We start from the raw sequence: 23,219 nt of genomic DNA, 5'->3' as shown, positions 1-23,219 counted from the left end.
AAATCAGCAGATTGATCTGTGAATTTTTTTGACATTTAAAAAAAAAGTGTAGTTTCCCCGCTCTTTTAATGAAGCCCCCGGGCAGGCCAAGACCTGGGAGCATGCCAGAAGCTAAAGATGGGGTGCATGGGCCCCCCCTCCTGGGCTTGCCAAAGCCCTGGGTACCGCCTCTTCCCCTGGGCTAAACCAGTAGGGTTAACTATAACTCCCACCCTCATCATGCACTGCTAATTACCCCACAATTTACGGTACTCATGACATCTTTGATAACATCATTGATAATATCAATGTAATATTGGCAGTAAAATTTTTGAAGAAAAAAATGTACATGGCTGGCATGAGTTATTGTTACTTTACGGCAACAGTTATAGTTACTTGAGATAACACTAATTATAACAGGTGAACTTCAATGGTTTTGTGCATTTAAAATGTGAGACTAACTATACCGTCCCTGTAACCTCTGGGTTTTTAAGTGAATATATATATATAAACAAACAAAACGGTCCTCCTAATGGCGCGCTATTTCATGCTGGTGCAGTCATGAGGAATGGACCTTTCCCCCAAACAATTCCAAAACAAACAGTTGATAACAACTGTGACACTGCACTCCATGAGAATTTTTTTTTTATATATATAGTAATTGGGGGCAAGGCCATGCAACTACCCCCCGCCCCACAGGTGACCAACCAAAGCAGGTATCTTGATTTAACCTCATGCCTTTCTCTTCTATGGCCTTAAAATTCCTGTCTCTTTATCTCACTCTAGCTAATTATTTTATGCCTGCTTTCTTTCTCCCTGTCAAACTGTTTTCCTGTCTTTCTCTATTTCCGTTCTCTTTTTTCTGCTTTACTCTCCCCTGCCAGGGCCCCCAAAAATAAGTGCCTATGACCACCTCCTTCATTCAACGGCAGGCATCATTTACTCACCTATGACGTATGTCACTTGTGATACGAGGGTGACGTGATTTTGTCTTATTGCAGACGAGTGGGACAACGATTCTGTCCCTTAAGTCTAAAAGAACATACTACCAATTGTCTTGCTTTATTGCTGAAGTAATTAATAAAAGGGCTGAAATGCATTTCTATGCTGGCATGCCTTTTCAGAAGCACTCTGCGTAGATATAAGCATCTGGAGTGCCAGCTCACCAAAGCAGAACCATCTCAGATTCAATGATTTGTGTATTAGTTGCTTCAGCAAGAAATGATGATTATTATGCCACTCTCGTATACAGCTGAGTATATTTATAAATCCGAGTCATCGCAGCATGCAAAAGTACAGAGTCCTTACCTCTCATGTACTACCTCTGCTCTTACCGCCTTGGGTTATTTATGCAGACCAAACACTTTGCTTGCAAATAGGCATGGAATATGAACCAATAAAACATACTTGCCTCAGACGAAATTTACCCTTAGCTCAAAAGCAAGTGTAAAACACATGCCCTTAACTCCGCACCATACTGGTCTGCATGTACACCAAACAGGGATTTTTACACTGCTATGCTTATACGAAGTATACCATGAAACCAAAAGAGGCAGCATGCTGTATGCATTACCACTTAGGGACTGATCTAGAATTTGGCAGATAGATTGCCGTTTCTTTTTCACGTATAGACTGATCCGTCCATCAGGCCGCCGGATATCCGTCCTCTGTATCTAGAGCTCCGCCTGCCTGGCTGCCATCAATCATGTTGGAGGACACTTTGTTGACCGAACCTCAATCCTCAATCCTTGGTACCTCCGTCTGATTTTGATGGAGACCACTCTGTCAACGTTGGGATGGCAGACATGTGTCTGCCGTATTTAGAGCTTTCTGACATCAGAATTCTGTCAACACACACCTGATCAAAATCTACTCTCAAACAACACCTGCAGCCCCCACCTTAAAAGACACTCTTTTAACCACACCAACCATTTACTACCCACAACACAAACCACCAGCTGTAGACTTTGAACTTATTTTTTTTAATGTCTGGACGAACACAATGCAGGTTCAGTAAAAACGAGTTAACTATGATGGTGGTAATTAGGGTTAAGCCCCAGTTTGTAGCACCAGTCCAAAGAATAACCATGCGCCAAGGAAGTTTAATGTGGGCCAGAATTGTGGATATAATGAATGCTGTCTCCAACACCAGGGGCCAGATGTATGTAGGTTAATGTTTGCAATTTCCTAATAGCGAATCTTAGCGATTTGCTGTTCGGAAATCGCAAACTGTTATGTATGACAGTGTGTTTAACTGTTAGCTATTTGAAGTGTAATCGCAAATGGACCTGCCTCATCAAGTGAATGGCTACAATCACAGGGATGGTGCCCTGCTGGGCTCAGCAAACCGCCAAGTCTGTGATTGTCTTTCAATAAAACAATCTTTTTTTTGCAAAGCAGTCCGTTTTCCTTAAAGCAAAACAGGATGCATTACAAAAAGAAAACAATATTTTTCTTTTAATTTTTTTAGATCAGGCAGTGGTCCGTGTGACAACTGCCTGCTCTTAAAAATGTTTCCACTCACATTCACAAATGGGAAGCTGTCCCTCTGGGAACCCTTCCTGTTTGCGAACGGGTTACCACCAACTTGACGATGGTGGTAACTGCGATTGTTTTGCGACCGCATTCCTGGTCGCAAAACAAACACACATGGCCCTGCAAGTCGCTATTAGGAAGGGACACCCTTGGTACACCCCATCCTAATAGTGTCGTGTAGGTTCTCATTATCCTAATGAGACTACTGGATTCGGGTGGCAGAATCACTTGCATTGCGGGGGACTGAGTCTGATCCCACACCAGGTGACAACTGTCGGCCTAATCCGGGTTTTGTTCCGGCTAACTAGCAGTGCCTCATCTCCACCCAAGAGCAGGGATGATTGGGCAACCGAGCACATGACACAAATGACTCCTCACGGAAATCGTGGTCACTCAGACCTCATTCGTTTCTCTCAGTTACATTAGTCTCACATATGCAAGGACAATCAGAGGCAGAGTATAGTTCAATAAGGTTTTATTGAAGAAACTGCATCTTAGATAACAAAACATATATGGCAATAACTAGGACGATGAAGCATGACAAGATTAAAATTGTGACAAGGAGAGTAAAACAAAAACATAACGCTACCATGTTGTCACTACGGTTTTTAAGAATAGTTCCTACCTAGACTATGTTAGAGCACAGCATGGTAAGCTCTAATTCTGCCCTTCAGGTTCCCCTGGGAAGACATCATCCTGTCGACATCAGGGCAGTGCGCGCTCTACGGGTTACTAGAATGCAAAAACCCAGAACTCTCAAGATAACCTAATTCATGCATTGTGCTGATATGCTGTTGTTTAACCTTTTGCATTGCAGAGTTTAATCCTGAAGACTTATGTTCAAGATGCATATAAATACTGTTCATTTGCAATGTACTGCTGCAGGCTTTCAGAGTGTGTCAGGGTGTGGTCCCTTTCCAGGGCCTTCTAGAAGCTTTCCCTGCAGCAAGCCTGGGTGTGGTTTGTGAGCTGGGCCAAGACTCTATATAAGGGAGCCAGCCCAGCTCCACGTGCTCACTATTCAGAGGTCCCGGTGCAGAGCAGCAGCAACTTCCTGAGCTCCTGTTCCGAAGGCCTACTTTGATCTTCCAGGCCTCGCCCTTTCACTTTGCTTGGTGATTCTTGATCAGGGCGGTAAGACGGAGGTCGGGCTGGGCCCCCGATTCCGTTCTCGAAGGATTTCGAGTTCTTGGGCCTAATTAGCATGATAAAACGATTTTGCTCTCGTGTGTGTAAATGTGCGCTTGATGTTTAATGGTATTTTACATGCTGGCCTTCGAATCGACAAGACACGCAATTCTTTTCTCGAGTACAAATCTTGATATTCATTGTGCAATACCATTTTATGGCATTCACAAGGTAGCATTTGAATCGGCAAGACGCGCGATTCAATTCTCGTGCTTAAGTCATGTTATTCATTGTACGTTACCATTTCTTGCCATTCATATGGTGGTATTTGAATCGGCAAGACGCGCAATTCATTTCTTGTGCTTAATTCATGATATTCAGTGTGCGCTACCATTTCTTGGCATTCACATGGTGGCCTTTGAATCGGCAAGACGCGCAATTCATTTCTTGTGCTTAGTTCATGATATTCAGTGTGCGCTACCATTTCTTGGCATTCACATGGTGGCCTTCGAATCGGCAAGACGCGCAATTCATTTCTTGTGCTTAGTTCATGATATTCGGTGTGCGCTACCATTTCTTGGCATTCACATGGTGGCCTTCGAATAGGCAAGACGCGCAACTAATTTCTTGTGCTTAGTTCATGAAATTCATTGTGTATTACCATTTCATGGCATTTCCGTGGTGACTTTCAAATCGGCAGAACACGCGATTCATTTCTTGTGTTAAAATCACAAAGTTCATTGTGCGCTACCACTTCATGGCATTTACTTGGTGGTCTTTGAATCGTCAAGACGTGTGGTTCATTTCTCGTGTCTAATTCATGTTACTCCTTGTGCACAATCGTTTCATGGCAGTTACAAACCTTTGTGGAAATCTGTAATGTGCGCAATTCATGTTCCTGCATTTTAAGAGAACTAAAAGTGTCTTAAAATTCTAGATGTTATATTGTATGTGCATATCAAGTCTTTCAAGTACGATTCATATGGTGTTATAGAAATCATTCAAATTATTTCCTTGTCCTTATGCCAAAGTCTATGCGTGAATTTGAAAGCGTAATTCTAGAAAATTCTGATGTTTCTAATTCATGTGGAACATTTCATTGAGTGGTTCATTAGAAAGTTGTATTAATCTTTCTTGATTCCCTCACAGGTATTCAAACATTTTTGAGGCCTTGTTATTTAAGTCCATGCTTAAGTTATCCATGTTTCCAGTATGACAATGTTTAGAGTCATAGCCTAGTAATGATTAGTATGATATAATCTTGATATTGTGTGTTCTAACCTTTTTGTTTCCTACAGGTCTCCTTCCCAGCTGTTCCCTACCTAATCCCCATTTCCCCTCTTGGACTCTCTTAGACTCTGTGACATTCTAATCAGAGTATTGGAGCTGTCTTGTGGTGGACGTGTTGGGAACGTGCACAGACCCAGAGGATCTGGTGACTCTGACACATCCCTCATACCTGAGCATGAGGCCTGTAGTCTACATAAGCAGCTGCAGCAAAGCAATCAGCAATCAGCATACAGTCGTGTTCATCTGGCTGGATTTTCCCTCTAATGTACATGGGTCAAAGTAGTGTTTTTATAATAAAACAGCTGATGCTCCAAGAAAAGGTCCCCACGTAAGAGTGAGTATGTTTCTGTGAACATTAAAGACAAAGCGTACCACTTTTGCCAACAACCTATCTTACTGCAGCCTTGAGAAAAGCACAGAGTGAAAGAAATGTCTTGTTTAAGAACGCAGCGCTGGCCTAGGCAAAGAACAGCTAGACAGAGAAAATAAAACAAGACCGAAATTTGGCTATTGTTAAAATAATAAAAACAAAGCTGAATAAAATATATCTAGGTTAAAGTGCACAGTGACAGGCCTAGTATGCTAAAATATCGTGTGTAACACTATAGCTAAAATTGCTACACAACACTAGCGAGTCACAATTCCTATTTTGCGAGTCAGTAATAGGTTTCTGACTTTCAAAATAGGGTGGTACATGGCCAGAAGCCTTTTACTGGCCGCAGACGGCCTGATGAGCTGTTTGCAACCGGTAAAACTACTTCATACATCTGGCCCCAGATGTTTACAGGGGACATCCACTAGCAGTGGAAGGACCCGCAGTGGGCAGTCAATTCCCTCACTTCCTTGGCTCACTAAGAGACCCTGGCCACTGATGGTAGGTCTCACAGGCCTCAAACTCATGTTTTGAGATGAAAAGGTGTTATTCATACTCTACACTAAAGGCATTGTCCCAATGGGAAGAGGAATTGTGACTGGTACTAGCTCCATCACAATAACTAACCCTTTCCGCACTGTGCCAGACCTATTCCTTAATGCAAATCTATGAACTAATGACAACCTTTTCACGCAAGTAGGTTAAATGATGTCTCTCATATATTCTCGCGTTCATAATCTTCATTATACTCACTTTGGCACTGAACTTGATTTACATAGGAAACAATCAAACAAGTGTGATCTTACATTTGGACATCAGATCACAGATTCAATGTTTATCAACATCTATCATGTTACTCCTAGTAGTGTAAGCTCTACCACTCTTTCCAGATTCACATATCACATACGAGCTCCCTTGACCTGACACAGTATATAAATGAATAATTTGTGGCAACACAATTTGAAACATACAAATCTGTGTGACTGGGGATACAATGTTCCAAATCTAGTTCTGGAAAGCACATATTGCTACATTCTTTTAAGGGTACGCAAACGCTAATGAATAGAAAAGTGGAGTGATAATTGAGGCTCCCAGTTACCCTTTATTACTGTTTTTTACATGTAAATACAGACAGAAAACAATGTGTTTCCTGACTAGTTATTTAAAAAAAAGGAAAAATACTGAAAATTGTGCTTCCTGTGAGTGACTCGCCATGCTGCCTTTTGTGAATTCATAGCAAACAGCTGAGGAGATGGACAGAATGGAGAATTAAAAAAACAGGATAAATGTGGAAATGTCCAATTACACCTCCATATATTCATAAAGCTGGGAGACCTAGTCATAATTTTTCAATAAGTAACTCTCTGTTTTGACACACATTATCATTGTACAAAACATTGAGTATGTTGGTCCTTCAAAAGTGCAAGTAATTCTTATTCTTATTAAAACATCAAACACACAATTACGAGCTCTTCTGTACAGAATGTAGGAGTGATGTGTTTATAAGTGACTCAAAAATACTCCAAACTGGCTTGTGTCTGCTCACCACAGTGTTTCACCTGTCTCAATCAACTGAGGCCTCCACTAACAGGAGATTGTCAATGAATAGGATACCCTTGACAACTGATCCCGGAAACTGTCAGTCTGTATGAAAATTACTGCTATAGATCGTTTATAAGGAATGAGGGGAAGTACTGCACCTGCACTATGTATCTAGCTCATGAATCCAGCTCTATAAAAGTGGATTGTTGGAGTGACAGGGAATTCGCTAACCTAGATGTTTTAGAATCAACTAATCTAGATGTTTTAGAATCACACCTCCATATTGTCTAACAGAACTGTTATTTTTTTAGTGTAAATATCACTAATATAGAACAGTTATTTATACTACAAATCCAAAGGAATCATCGTGTATGTCAATCAATCATTTGGTTCTTGTAGAGCATGAGCTTGTCACCCCAGGGGTGCTACAGGTGCTGTAGTGGAGCTGCGTTTCTCATCTTGCTGGCCGTGGTGGTCAAAGAGTTAGGTCTTGAGTTGTTTCCTGAACACAGTAAGAGAGGGAGTGGTGTGAGGATGGAGAGGAAGGCTGTTTCAGGTCTTGGCGGCAAGATGGGAGAAGGAGCATCCCCCAGTACGTTTGGTATGTGCATTTTTTAAATGGTCTACAGTCTTAATGCTGAAATCATATTGTGCTCTATGCCCTTATTTAGCTCCATAAAAAGGCTGGGGTTGTTCAACATTAAAAACTTTCACGTCCAAGTGTTTGAAGGACTCCACTTCACACGAAGTTGCTAAGGCCCAGTACGATGGAGCATGGAACAAGAGAACCAAACAACCCTAGGTTCAACGGCTTACACACTCCAGGCCAGCCTGACCTGTAAAATCCCAAATTACCTCACTTAACTCTATCAATCTTTCTCAATATTATTTTGTCTCAGTAATGTAAGAAACATTGAAAACCAGTTTGACATTATACACATGAATAAAGGACAATTGTTCTGGAGTTCATCTATTTCTTAAAATTAGAATAAACAATCATTCTTAAATATAGTGATATATATATATATATATATATATATATATATATATATATATATATAGATACATATAAATATATACATATAAATATATATATCTCTATCTCTATATATATATATAAATATATATATATATATATATATATATATATATATATAGACACACACACATACATACATGCAAACACTTTCACACCCACAGACATACTTACAAGGGGAAGTAGCAAATTGGCAAATTGGCAGTCAACAGCCTCAATTGATTTGACTACTTTCTCTATCCTGGTTACTGTGACAACCACAGCCATATACAATTATTTTTTAAAACATTTAAACTGTTTAGTTATAGAGTGCATTTAAAAAAGTTTAAAACGTTGTAGTTGTCTTCTATTTTGTTGTGTATTGTGTTGCTTCTCTACTACTGCCAGATAGAGTCACAGGTCTTGGAGAAGGAAGGACATCTTAATAGAGTAGTTGTTATGGCTGTTGTGGGCAAGGCTTGGATATTTGTGCTCCTTTCCACCAACATATGTGTGGATGATGAACTGCCTTGTGTCAACAGAAATTATACTCCAATTATGGTAGATGGAGCAGTTGCTACCTCTGTCATTTTTAGGGTATACCTCTGTTGTCAGAGGAAGGAAAATGAGGCAGAGACAGTGGATGGTTGGCAGTTTTTTGTCCATCAAACAGCGGTACCTTAAATCAGAAGGACAAACCTTCAAGGCAGCAGACAAGACGTTTTTTGACAGCTCATCCACATCCGCCACAGTCTAAATTTACCCTTAATGCTAACATTTGTCTGCCAAGCAACACTAACAGCTAAAAATGATGTTCTTCAAGTATAGGTGGAGGTCGAAGTTTGGCATATAAAACCTCTCTGGTTTACCATCATCATCTTCAGTCATGTCCCGAAAACCCTCTCCAGGTTTGCACCTTATGTGTGTCACAGAAGAGACAGCTGGGTCGCAAGAATTTGCCTGCAGTCCACTGTGATTGCCTCAAAATGATGCAGGTGGTGGGTGGGCAGCTGAAGTAGCATCCTCCAGTGGATTCGCTCTCCTGTAGATATGAACTGGTTCCTTCTCTCTGTGTAATCCAGAATTGAGAATGAGGATATATGTGCTTGTTGGTGAAATGCAGACAAAAAGCACTACATGTTGAATGTGTTTGTGAGCATTGTGCTGTACATGTACTCAACTTCATTAAACTATTGTAGTATTTTATGTGTCTCTTTAGGTCATATTTTATTGCAATCCTTATTTTGTTGTAAAACTTATTTTATTCTCAGGACATCTGTTCTTTCACACTTAATGTAATAGTTGGTATGTTCTGGCTGCCCCTGCTCCAGCTATTGTACTGTCCGGAATTCTTCTGTGGATTATGTGCAGTTGGAGCTGGAGGAGCTGGGTGCAGGTGTGGCTGGAGTTTCTGTTACCTTCATCTCGTCAAAATAAAGAAGACTCTTCTACAACAATTCAGACTTCATCGTTTTTCATCTCGTAGAGAAGATACTACACTTTGGCGACGAGGATGGGATGCACAATGGATTAGCAGGAAACTTCAACACACTTTGGGGTCTTGTCACACCAAGGTACTGTGATTTTTTTTTTTAACTATGTGACCCTTATTTTTTTTTTCTACAATTAATTTTTCCTAATTTTCTTATTATCAAAAGAAAATACTCTGTATATTCTTTTGTGGGTTGCATTTGTTATTTTTTAATTACCGGCTCCCTTTCTTTTGCCGGAATAACGTCTTTGTTGGCGCGTGGATTAAAGCGTCTGGTTTCCTTGCCAACAAATTTTTCTCTGGTGAAGCTCGGAGACAGCTGCTTAGCAACGCGAAGCGTCTCTCGTGCTGTTGCCGTGCTCACCGTTCCTGAACTTGAATAGCGGCTTTGACATTTTTACGAGCGCATAATTTATATCTCATCATGCGGCTTTGTTTCCATTCAGTGCGCGCCGCTAGAGATATTGTGATGAAGCTTCCCTTCCCGAGTTTGAAAAGCGGCCTTGTTATTTTTACAAGCGCATGACTTTTATCTCTTCACGCGGCTTGGTTTCATTCAGCGCGCGCTGCTAAAGACTTTACGATGGAGCTTTCTTAGCAACTTGAAGACTAATCTCATTAGGATTTGCTGTTTCTAGTGCCATTAACTAAGTACTAATCGCTCTCTTATTTCTCAGTTGCACGCAGTTTGGGAATTCTAACTCACGTTTTCAGAACTGTATAAGGGCATGCTTTAAGCAATTGAATTTTTTTTATTTTTGGCTGCATGCTTTCTTTAAAGCTACCTGCTGGTTTCAAATATTGTCGAATAAATTTGCGGCTTTCTCCGGCTCCTCTGGGCTTTACAATTCATATTACGAGACTCCAGTTCAGTTATATTTATTTTTATTACCACCATCTAAGGTCTGAGCATACCTTTTTTTTTTTTTTTTTTCTTTTCTTTTTCCTGGCTCTTCTTCCACATCTGTTTTCGGAATTATGCAGAATATTACTCCAGTGCCCTTCTTTTTGTCATTACCAGGGGATTCACCTATTCCGTGGAACAAATGGAAAAAAGTATTTCTTACTTATATTCGTGTTTGTGGCAGCAGTTTATCAGCGGACAGGAAGACCTCTGCTCTACAACACTGTCTTGGAGCGGATGGTCAGGAAATTTTGATGAATTTACCTTCGATCAATACTCCGGATGGTGCAGATGGAGACACCATTTTAAATGAATTTGAGTTAACATTGCTTAAATTGGACAGACATTACTTACCTAAAGAATCAATTATTCTTCAAAGATATTACTTTGGAAAATGTAAACAGAACGATACTGAAACTGTCGAGGACTTTGTAACAAATCTACGTAAATTAGCAGCTCAATGCAAGTTTGGAGATACCTTAGATGGACGTATCCGAGATCAATTCATGTTAAAGTGCAGAAGTGATAAAGTAAGAGAAGCCTGGTGGTCAAAAGGAGATCCTACCCTGGAGGAGGTGTTGGTTGTGGCCAAACAGATAGAGCATTCTGAATCTTGTATTGAGGATCCAAGAAAATCAAAATGTGCATCTAATGCTATTCAATCTGTAGATGCCAAGTCTAAACATAGGGGGAATTCCAGTGCAAAAACAAGATTATTGTGTTTCAGATGCAATTCTCCATCACATTTAGCCAATAGCAGAGATTGCCCTGCTTTTAATATGGTGTGTAAGAAGTGTGGCAAGAAGGGTCATTTTGCCGGATGTTGCAAGTCTTTAGAAAAGAAAATTGTGAAAGTGAATGAGGTTGAGTGTGACAAAGAAGATGATGATGGGAAAGGTTGTATTTTACAAATAGTTAATGATGTGAATTGTATCACTAATGTTCGATGTGAGTATCCTACAGATATTGTGGAGGTTGATGGTGTTAAAATACCAATGATGATGAACTCAGGGGCAAAGTTGACTTTAGTTTCGGATACTGATTATACTAAATATTTTCTGAACAAAGTGACTCTTCATGCACCTGATGTTACACCTTTCAGTTATGGTGGAAAACCTGTAGAGTTAAAGGGTTACTTCAATGCTAGAATTGAATTAAAAGGGAACACGATTGAAGGGAAGGTGTATGTTCCTGTTGTAGGTGATACCATATTAAGTTGGCTGCATCAAAAATTGTTGAGAATTATATTAAACCCCTACTCTGTACCCCAAGTACAAGTGCAGAAGGTTTGTAGTTGGGGTGAAGAATTGATGAAGGAATTTCCGGATGTTTTCGATAGTAAGGTGGGCTGCGTCAAAGGGCATAAGCATCATATTGAACTAAAAGAAAATGCTTCTCCAGTCGCGTGTAAGGTCAGAAACATTCCCTTCAGTATGCGAGACAAAGCAAAGGTGGAACTTCAGAGGATGATGTCTGAAGGCATAATTGAGAAAGTAAAGGCGGCTGAATGGATCACTCTGATTGTGGTTGCAACTAAAAGTAATGGAGACATTAGACTGTGTGTTGACTTATGCAATTTAAACAAGGTAGTCATTGAGGATAGGTTTCCTCTACCTAATATAACTGAGATGCTTAGTTCTCTGGGGGATGCCAAGTTCTTCACCACCTTAGATCTGAGTTCAGCATACCATCAAGTGCAATTGTGCGAAGAGTCCAAGTTGTTCACTTCTTTTATTACATCTTTTGGGGTGTTCAAGTTCAATAGAATGCCTTTTGGACTCTGTTCAGCAGCATCGGTTTTTCAAAGACTAATGAATGAAATACTAGGTGATATAGTTGGTGTGAAATATTTTCAAGATGATGTTCTTATTTTCACAAATACCATAGAACGACATAAAGAATTGGTCAGGAAGGTGCATGATACATTTTGTTTGAAAGGAATTACATTGAAAGGTGCCAAATGCAAGTTCTTCAAATTGGAAATTTCGTATTTAGGCCACATAATAACAGGCGAAGGAGTCAGACCTAAGGAGGAGCTGGTGAGGTCTATTCTTGATTTGTCTGCTCCTGAAAATAAGGGTGAGGTTCAAGTTTTCTTTGGGATGGTAGAATTTTATGCTAGGTTTATACCTGATTTGGCTAAAAGGAGTTGTTCTATTAGGAGTCTGCTCAAGAAAGGTACTGATTTTATTTGGGATTCAGAATGCCAAAAGGAGTTTGATGACTTAAAGTTTGGTTTGTCTTCAGCGCAATCGCTTAGCAGTTTTCAACCTGGTCTTCCTTGCTCAATTACTACAGATGCCTCAGAGAAAGGTTTAGGTTTTGTCTTAAACAATTCAATGACGGCAAGGTGAATGTTATTGCTTTTGCTTCACGAGGTTTACGAGGAGCGGAATGTAAGTACTCAACTATTGAAAAGGAAGCCTTAACCATATTCTAAGCTGTCAAAAAATGTAAGCAGTTTCTTTGGGGTACTAGCTTTGAGGTACGAACCGATCATAAACCTCTTCGTAAAATATTTGGGAAGAAAGGCTTGGACAATGTCTCAGGTTGTATATGTAAATGGATTGATGGACTTCAAGATTATCATTTTAGTGTGAAGTATGTTCCTGGATGTGAAAACAGGACTGCGGATTGTTTATCCAGGTTGAAGAAGAAAGAATTGGATGAGTGTGAAAATGATAAGTTGTGATGGGTGGACGAGGAAGTAAAGGTTTGTAGTGTCACAGGTGGATGTATTTCTGAGAAAGAGTGGAAACAAGAGTTGAATGATGATGAGGAATTGTTAAAGATCAAGGACTTGCTGTCTGCTGAATTATCACCTGGTCATGCTGAGGGGTTTAGTGAGCAATTTAGTAAAATTTGGCATGAGCTTTCTATACAAAATGGACTGGTTGTAAGAGGGTGTAGGTTGATTCCACCATGTAAATTACATGAGCGTATAATAGATCTGGCACATAGTGGCCATCATGGCATATGTAAAACTAAAGAAAGAATGAGGGGTGTGTACTGGTGGCCGGGTATAGATCTAGCGGTTGAAAGAAAAGTTTGTGATTGTGTGGCATGCAAAATGCCGGATAAGACGTTAAAGCTTAGGACGCAACCCATGGTGTTAAAGGAAGTCCCCAAGGAGGTGTGGGAGGAAGTATCGATTGATATTTTGGGTCCTATAAGTATTGGAACACTCTCCAAGTATGTAGTAGTCCTCATGGATGGGTTGTCACGGTGGCCTGAAATAATGATTACTTCTGAAGTCACTTCCTTGAAGGTAGTAAGGTTTTTGGCTGAAGTGTTCGGAAGGGAGGGCAATCCAAGATACATTTTGTCGGATAATGTGTACAATTCATGTCTAAGTTAATGTGTGAGTTTTTGAAGGAAAGGGGCATCGTTCACAAAAAATGTGCTTTATACCATCCAGAAACCAATGGGATGGTGGGACGTTTTAACAGGACGTTGAAAGAAACCATATAGTTGGCAAATCAGTTGGGGGGATTGGGAGAGCATGGTTAAGCGTAAAGTTGAGGATTACAGATTTACACCTCACTCAAGCACTGGTCAGTCTCCTTTTGTCATCTTCAGAAAACGTGTTCCTCACACAAAGATAGATCCGCCATGGATTAAAAATTATACTAAGGAACAATTTGACTATGAAAAGCAAAAAAATATTGTTGTGAGCAGATATTTGAGTTGTCAAAAGAAAACTTGTGTATGATGTAAACAAGTCTGTGAAAGAAATACATGTTAATGTGGGTGCTTCTGTCAAAGTCAAGTTGCCAGGTAAAACGAGCAGTGGACAGTCTCACTACAGTAACATTTTTAAAGATATCAAGGTGTTTAAAGGGGCTGTTAAGGTGGATGATGGACGTATTTGGAATCTTAATAGAGTTGTTAGACTAAAATAATATGATTTCTGGTACTTTCTCTCTTATATTGTTATTAATGTTTTTATGTTTTATATATATTTTTTTTTAAAGGGGAAAGGTGGTGTAGTATTTTATGTGTCTCTTTAGGTTATAGTTTATTGTAATCCTTATTTTGTTGTAAAACTTATTTTATTCTCAGGACATCTGTTCTTTCACATTTAATGTAATAGTTGGTATGTTCTGGCTGCTCCTGCTCCAGCTTTTGTACTGTCCGGAATTCTTCTGTGGATTCTGTGCCGTTGGAGCTGGAGGAGCTGTGTGCAGGTGTGGCTGGAGTTTCTGTTACCTTCATGTCATCAAAATAAAGAAGACTCTTCTACAACAATTCAACAATTCAGACTTCATCTTCTTTCATCTGTTAGAGAAGATACTACAACTATGTTATACCAATGGCAAGATGCATTTTTGTAGTCCGGACACATCTAAAATATTCAATGTCATTAGACTGCCTTATAAGGCATGAACACATTCACTATGACAGAAGGACTATGTTCATCAACATGGTAACTCACCTAAAGAACGAGGTTATTTCACCTCATGGAACAGCATTATCTTGACTCCATATTGTTTCTGGTTATTTTCACAGAGAATGCTCAGGATTGACCCAACCCCTACAACAAAGATTAGGATGAATGGAAGTGAAGGATAACATTGTTTTTATCATGTGTCACCCTCAACAAGTTGGTCAGGTAAGTATATATTATAGTGCCACCATAGGTATGCGGTTGGGCAATTCTCAGTTTTGTGAATACAATTCTTATATCTATCTGTTTTCATTTATCATAGTTGTGAAATGGTTTAAAGCACCTACAGTTCACACTCCATCTCAATCTTTTTAGCAGGCATTGGGTTTATATTGAGTATTGTTCAGGACTAAAATTTGAAGTTCTGGATTCCTCTTGGATGCCAAGATCTCAGTTCGCAGTGGACCATATTTAGTTAAGTACGTGAAAGTCAAAACATTCTTCTGAGTTTATCCTTCCTTTTCATTCCTAGTACTGTATCACTCTGCAATCCCCATTCTACAGCCTAAAATTGGTTTTCCAGCTGGAATTTACCGCCACACTTCCAAAAAAGTATTTCCCCTTCTTAGACACTTAGGGCCTGATCTAAATCCCATTGTATTTTATGGGATTTATATTTCTATTCTATGGGATTTACATTTCACCGGACGGGATATCCGTTGTGACGGAGTAACCCGTTTGCCGAGTTCTAAATCAGGCCCTTAGCTTACTAGCAACTGCAAATATATCTCCATGAGGGCAACATCTTTCAAATAGCACAGGTTGCACCTTGTCAACCACATTAAGCAACTCTCCTTCTGGAAAAAGCCCTCAAAAGCCTGAGGAAGAAAATCCTGGCCAGATTCTTATCTTTTTCTCATTTTATTATTGGAAAAAATAGTGGAGGTATTGCATTCTTGAAAGTAAGAGAGCTCTACAATGCATTCTAACAGTTATCTTGGTGTTCCATAACATATTTTTTCCACACCCTAAACTTACCTCATAGAATTCACTTTAGAAATGAGGTATAGTGTTAAACCATATTATACTTTACATTTTGTTTTCTTCCGCACCTGCTTGCCATCTGGAGGGGCGAGGGCTGTGAAGCTGATACTCAGTAAATACCGGGGGGCATATTTACAATCCCCTTGCGCCCCTTAATACCGCTGTAGCGTAATTTTTTTTAACGCTGTGTCGGAGTTAACCAGTCCCCCACTCTGCTCCATATTTACAAAGTGGTGGAATGCTAGCATTGCGCCACTTTGCAAATACATGTACCACATTATGCCTGCACCAGGTATAATGTATGCAAGGGAGGACCAAAAATATATGCAGTGAAATTTACAAGATTTCACTGCGCCATTCTAGCGCCATTTTTTAACGCTTGTTCAGAGCAGGCGTTAAAGTGATGCTAGGCTATTTCCTATTAGCCTCCCTGAGCTTTGCTGAACTAACATCAAAAAATGTTGACGCTATTCTGCTAATGTGCACCATGGTGCATTGTATTGTAAATACAGCGCTAACATGGGGTTGTTAGGAGGGCGCAGGGTGACGCAAGGAAACTAGCGCATCAGAGTCAATACACTAGTTCCTTGTAAATATGCCCCAAGATGTCCAGTGAATACCACTGTAGTTGTAGACGACACTGTGATAGGGGACCAAACTGCGCTCACATTTATCTCCTTTCACTTGCGCATGTAATGAGATCCCATTTAATTTTTTGAAGTACCTTAATTGACACTTATGAGGGTAATACATGTGCCTAAACTGTTTTTTTTTTTACAATTTTATTTTTTATTTGAGGCAGGACCATCCCAAAAGTTTGTGCTACCATTGGAGAAAACGTCCAAGTGGACACCATGACACCGTGGCTTACTGGCACACGCAAGCTAATAGAATGCCACTTACCTATTGTGAGCTATATGTGTCTTTCTCAGAACTAAAACAATTAGAACCCAGACCTCACTCAAAACGTGAAAACATTTTAAAACAAACTTTAATTTACTGTTGTTAACACATAAAAATGTTCTATTTTGCAGTCACTGACTAAATAAAATGTGTTGCTTTTCTTAACATGTTCCCTTTTGTGTTTTGACAGTGAGTGCAGTAAGGGCGAATTGTTCTCTCAGTGATTCAACCCACAGTCTGATTTTCAGACTCATACATGTAGCAGTCTTTGTACATGATTTGTAGGGGGAAAGAGACACCGTGGCAGTAAAAAAATCAAGCAAAGATTAATTGGTGTCTATATTCCTGCCAACCCAGGCAAAATTCTCCGGTTCCTGGTTATATAAAGGGATGTAGACAGTGCTGAATTTGAGCCGCTGGTTTCTGGTGCGGGTACAGAAATTATTTTAAGGAGCTGGCACTTATTTTTCTGCCTTATGTATTTACTGCGAGTAGAAGACACTTATAGGAAAGACAGAGGAATTAAAAAACTAAAAAACGTCACAAAGGGAGATAGCAAAAAGCTGCAGGAGTGAGCTGAAGGGGCAGGGAGTGTCTGTAAAGGGATAACAGAGGCCCGGGATGGCTTCAGGATGACGATATGTCAGTATACTGTGCTTGCACATTTCATTGCAGCAGTCGCATGTTTCAGAGGAGAGCTGTGGGCACACTGGATGTAGCTACCAGTGATGCTGCTGGTGCAGTCGCATCTGGGCCCAGAGGGACTACTCAGCCTTGCATGCCCGGTTAGTTTACTGATTGTCTGCTCAAAACTGTTTAAGGGCACCTGTCTGTGGCCTCAGCTTTTGTGTAGCTTGATCTTGGCAGAAGGGGGTGTTCAGATGCTTTGCTCATGGAGTTCGAGCGAAAGAGTGGGTGGACGCTACAGCAGAGGATCAATGCTTCAAACAGGTTGCTGCTCATCAAGCATTGTACAGCTTTGCAGCATGATGCATCCAAGGACAAACCAATTGTGCTCAAACATTTATAATCACTACAAAGCAAGAGTCCACCCTAGCTTGGACTGCATATACACTTCAGCTTATTGTGAGCTGGTCATTGGCCACTGGAATGAGTGAGGTAGGTTGCTGAAAACTGATGTCCCAAAGCAGCTCCAGGCCTGACATAGTTGCTAAAGCTGCCATGGGTAATTCATGTCCAAGTCACCAGTTGTCGGCCCGAATCGTTCCTGGATCTAGATTTCCAAGGCAGTAGTCTTCTTATTTGCCCCATGGCCAGTGTTAGCACGATGTTTCGTGCAATCTTGGGGATCGTAAAGCGTCATCAGATGGATCAGAGTAAACAACTGAGCTTGGTCACCACACAAATACATTTAATAAATGTGAAGCACATTAGGATCCACAAGAATGACAGAGAAGGATTACATTTTCAACCCCCTGCCAAACCTCCTCAATTACTCTCCCCCTATTTCCTCCTAGCTTTCTCGTCTGCGAGTATCATTCAAAGCTCCCACCATCTCACTCCTGCTTTATAAGTATAGGAGGTTGATGCCCTGTGATGGCACTTGAATGAACTGGCAATGAGTGAGCAGAGGTGGAAGGGCCTCAGTGAGAAACACAAGGTTTCCCAACCTGCCAGAGCCCCTAAAGAACGGGTATGGTCAGGAAAAAACAATGAAATGACTTTCAGAGCCTATGCCATGCCTTTATGATTTTATTTGACCATTTAAGCAGGGGTCTTGCTATTATCAGCACAGCAGGCGTAGGGGTGCAATGGCCAAAGTATGTGAGAGACTCGTGACTCCCAAATACAGTTAACCTTCATTATTCAACTATAGGGCTGGGGTTTATTTTCCTTATTTGCACCGGGGCAATGTCACGCTTGATAAGCCACTGGTTGTTGGGCCACCTCTAACTCGTATTGCAGAATACATATGACGATTTCTAATCATCGAACAAAGAGTTTTATCCTATTCCAAAAGATAAGCTAATTGTCCATGGGTTTACATAAGCCTTCACATCTGTAACATTTTCCCTACCCTCTTAAAAATTTGGAAATTAATATCCCATGGACTTAAATAAAACTCTGACTCAAATAAACACATTTTTCTACTAGTAACAGATGAAGATTGATTTGCAAAGTGTTATAATAAGTCCAACGCACTTTGTAGTTCTTCAGTAATGTTTAATAATACACCATCAGCTTTTCAGTCAAAGAACCTCTCTCACATCCAAATCTAAACAGAATCTCTATGAGTATTAAACTGACAGGAACATTCCATTAGAATGGGAAGGGGAGGGGGAAAGGAAAATGGATGAGGGACAGTAGAAAGATAATATACACACTGGTTCGACCCATAGGTCAAGTAATTACAACACATCTCCTTTTTAACCATGAAAGAAGTTCAGACGATACACCTGTAAATAAAGAGACAAAGTACCAACCATAGCTACAGTATTAATTAACCATAATGGGTTATAACAGTTTAAGAAGAGAACAACAAATATTAAGGTAGCCTTAACACATTTTGAAATCTTTGTGCTATACAATATTTTCTTTTTTCTTTTAATATTTTCTACTCCTTGGGTATTCATGTCTGATTCCGTCTGATCTTGTGCAAATTGAGTCAAGATTGAGATGTGTGTCTCATTTCTAAATTTGGAGATTTTGTCCATTCCCCAGGTCTGGCCATTCTCTAAAGTGACAAAATTTTCCCCACTCTGGACACCCTAAATGGTTTGGAGAAATGGCTATTCCCTTTTATCCTATTTTCAGGAATTTTGATTTCCACCCATTCTCCCTTCTGACAATTTGAGAAGGTTGTGCAGTTATGTTTGTCATATCGTTGTTTATATTTGTTCTGATGTTTTTGGATCTTTTCCATTATCTGTTCCTTGGAGACTGCTGTTTGTTTTTTGTTTTTAAGCCAAGAAGCAGATAGTTTTGTTTTAGGTTGTCTTCCTTTAAGTGATACCCCTGTAATGGAGTTAGGGGAGGTGTTATATGTCTATATGGTTTCTTGAAGAGCTCCGGCAATGGGAATATGAGTTATTTCTGCCCTTCGCATGCACTCTTTGATCATGTGGTTCATGCATTCCACCAATCCGTTAGCCCTAAGACAGTAAAGGGCAGTTTTCATGTGTTTTATAGATAATTCTTCTAAGAACACCTGCATTTGGTGTGATGTGATCTGTACCCCATTGTCTGTTATTAGTATGTTTGGGATTCCCTCCTCAAAGAACGTATCTTCCAAAAATGTAATGTGTGTACTTGTTGTGATATAACAAACACACTTAGGGGGTCATTCTGACCCTGGCGGTAATTACCGCCATGGCGGAGGTCGGCGGTAGCACCGCCAACAGGCTGGCGGTGCACCGCTGGGCATTCTGACCGCGGCCAGAAACGGAAAGTCGGCGGTGTACCGCCGACTTCCCGCTGCCCCGCGCTCCGCCGCCATGGGGATTCTGACACCCCCTACCGCCATCCTGTTCCTGGCGGGAGAGATGGCGGTAGGGGGTGCCGCGGGGCCCCTGGGGGCCCCTGAAGTGCCCATGCCAATGGCATGGGCACTGCAGGGGCCCCCGTAAGAGGGCCCCACGAAGAATTTCAGTGTCTGCTTTGCAGACACTGAAATTCGCGACGGGTGCAACTGCACCCGTCGCACCTTCCCACTCCGCCGGCTCCATTCTGAGCCGGCATCCTCGTGGGAAGGGTGTTTCCCGCTGGGCTGGCGGGCGGACTTTCGGCGGTCGCCCGCCAGCCCAGTGCGAAACCCAGAATGACCGCCGCGGTCTTTTGACCGCGGTACGGTCTTCTGGCGGTTCCCGCTTGGCGGGCGGCTACCGCCGCCCGCCAAGCTTAGAATCACCCCCTTAGTTATAACCCATCTTGTGTGGTAATCTATTAGTACTAGTATGAATCGTTCTCTGAGAGATTTGTAGTTTAATGGCCCAATTATATCAAGAGCTACTTGTGACCATGGTTTATTTGGAATTTGGACTGGTGAGAGTGGGGGTTTTCGTGTACTTAGGATTTTGTCACTGTTAGCACAGTCTCTACAGTTTTTAACTAATTCTTCAACCATGACGTCCATATGAGTACACCAGTAGTCTTCTCTTATTCTTTTTTTTTGTTAGGCTGCATCCCAAACGTCCCTCATAGGCTAGCCTGTTTATCTTTTCCCTCATGGCTTGGGGAGGTATCATTTTATTTCCCCTACAAATACATTTTCCATGATCACTTAATTCCATCGTCACTTCCCAGTAGTTACTTATGTGGTCGGGTAATTTGCTCTTAAATGTAGGCCAACCTTCATGTATGTAGGAATAGAGACTTTTTTTAGTTCATTATCATTTTCCATACTCTCCTCCCATTCTTCAGACCCTACTCTTGACAAAGTTATCTCTAATACCATGCCCTCTGGAATTTCTTCTAACCCTTGATCTTGTCCCTCCAGAGGATTCCGAGATAGATAATCTGCAACTTTGTTTTGTGATGCTGGTAAATATTGTACTTTGAGATTCTACCCTTCTAGTCCCAGCATCCACTGAGAAATTATGGGTGTAGTTATTTCTGATCCTTTTGTTGAGAAAGCATGTACTAAGCGTTTGTGGTCTGATCTTATTGTGAACGGGATCCCCCATAAAAAAAATGGAAGTGCCTTACTGCCTAGTAGCAGGCTAATGCTTCTTTTTCCACCACTGAGTATCTGCATTCGGCCCTTTTAAAAGCTCTTGATGCAAATATATGTTCTGCCCCTTTCTCTCTTTGTGTGAGCATGGCCCCTAGCCATATGTTACTGGCATTTGTGGTCAAATAAGTGGACTTGTTAGGGTCAAACCTTCAAACCTTCCCAGTGGTGGAGCATTAATTATGGCTGTTTTATATCACTAAATGCTTTTTGACACATATCATCCCACAATGAGTTGGTTACGTAAGGGTTTCACAACACTGGCAAAACCTCCCACAAATTTAGAGTAAAAGTCAGCAAGTCCGATGAAGGACTTCAAATCATCTTTGTCAGTGGGTACTGGTGCCTTTTTTTTACTGACTCCACTAGATCAATCTTAGGTTTAATGCCTTCTTGTGATATTGTGTGGCCTAAATACTCTACAGAGGTTACCCCAATTCGACAATTTTCTTTTTTAATGGTTAACCCTGACTCTTTTAATTTCTTTAATACTACCCTGAGAGTGTTATTATGTTCCTCAGTGTCCTTCCCAAAAATTAAGATATCGTCTTGGAAACAGATGGTTTTGGAAATGTCCTGTAGTAATTGTTGCATTATTCTTTGGAATGCAGCTGTAGCTGAAGCCAAACCAAATGGCATTCTTTTGTATTGAAATGCTCCTAATGGGGTTACAAATGAAGTTAAATGTCTGGAGGGGGGATCTAATTCCACCTGGTGGTAGGCTGAAGAAAGATCCAGCACACTAAAATAAGAAGCTTTGTCTATTAGTGTGAGGATTTCATGTATTCGGGGTAATGGATGACGATCCGCCCATATGTTATTATTCATGTCAACACATAGCCTCATCTGGCCCTTGGTGGCCTTGCAGGCAATTACCATCAGAGCCAACCACTCCGAGCATTCTATTGGTTCAATTACATTAAGCTCAAGTAACCTGTCCAGCTCTTCCTTGAGTGGGTTATGAAGAAGATGGAGAATCAGTCTAATTTTGTGCACAACTGGAGTTACTTTAGATTTAAGTTTAATGTGATGTTGGTAATTGTTTTAATAATCCTAATTTATCTGAGAATACTTCAGGGAATTCAATGCAAACCTCCTCCCCACACATTGAAGGGTTTACTACAAGGACAGGATTGGGACTATTGGGGTCTAATTTTATGCCCAAGTCATTTTGATGCTTCAATACCAGAATATTTGACCCCTTTTTGGTGATGTATACATATCCTACTGTGTTCCTATCTTTGAAACAGATTCTCACTTTGACCTTACCCTCCAGCGGTATGGCATCTCCATTGAACCCCACAGGTTTAATGTCTGGTGGTTCTATTAAATCTTTGTTATTGGGAAACATCGCATCAAAATATTCCTTGTCCAATAAGGTGTATGAAGAACATGAATCTACAAATACTGTTACTGGTTCATTCTGTAATAACATTTCACGTGAGGGAAACTTCACATTTTTGTTCTCATCAGATACTTGGAACACAAACTTAACTTCCTCTAGAGTATAAGATTCTACCATACGCACCTGTTTGTTATACAAGTTCCTACATACCCTGGCAAAGTGTCCTTTCTTGCCACATTTTCTGCATATGGACGTTCTGGCTTGGCAATGTATGTAGTTTTCAAGATGACCTATGTTACCATAACGAAAACCCTTTGTTTTCTCATTCATCGCTGGTTGTTTGTAGAAATCATCACTTTTGTTGGTATTTTGTTTCTGAAGGTCATCAGCTTTATATGCGGTTGGACTTCCCCGTTTCTTTACTACATTCACTTCAGTAGATGATGTTTGTTTGTCAGAATTCACTCTCATCTCTTTCATACACCCTGCTGTATGTTCGATCCCAACTGCCACATCAATAGATTGTTTCAAATCCAAGTTCTGTGTGAGTAGTTTCTCCTGTACCTTAGGATTGTTGGTACACCTGACCAAT

This window comes from Pleurodeles waltl, chromosome 9 (assembly GCF_031143425.1).
Source record: "Pleurodeles waltl isolate 20211129_DDA chromosome 9, aPleWal1.hap1.20221129, whole genome shotgun sequence".
Lineage (NCBI taxonomy): Eukaryota > Metazoa > Chordata > Amphibia > Caudata > Salamandridae > Pleurodeles > Pleurodeles waltl.
Note: the sequence above shows the minus strand (reverse complement) of the source record.